Below are 421 nucleotides of genomic sequence, written 5' to 3'. Positions count from 1 at the left end.
ACTCAGTGACGTATGCCAATAAAAAAAAAAAAAAAAGAACTTTATTTCCCTAGTAATGCTGCTTCTCTCTTAATCACTGCAACACTGATAGGATTTGATCATAATCAGGTCAATAACCCTTAAAATCTGCTCTGCAGTTTAATCTTCTTAAAAGCAACAGGACTCTGTAGAGAATAAGCCACACCATCTGCAGATAAGCTCAAAAATCATAGGGGGATGAAAGAGTGGAGACCACCTAAAGCAGTCACTTTTGCAGTGAAATCCTGTACTCTAGCATAACTATACTTAAACGACATGGTGCTTGGGGTGAAATCCGTCTCCCACCATGCCAACAGAAATCCTCGTACTTCCCATACTGCATACGGACATGCAGCCAACCAAGTAATTGCAAAGCAGTAAAATCTATTTTTCTTGTGACACA

Source organism: Balearica regulorum, chromosome 11, assembly GCF_011004875.1.
Source record: "Balearica regulorum gibbericeps isolate bBalReg1 chromosome 11, bBalReg1.pri, whole genome shotgun sequence".
NCBI lineage: Eukaryota > Metazoa > Chordata > Aves > Gruiformes > Gruidae > Balearica > Balearica regulorum.
This window is presented reverse-complemented; position numbering follows the sequence as displayed.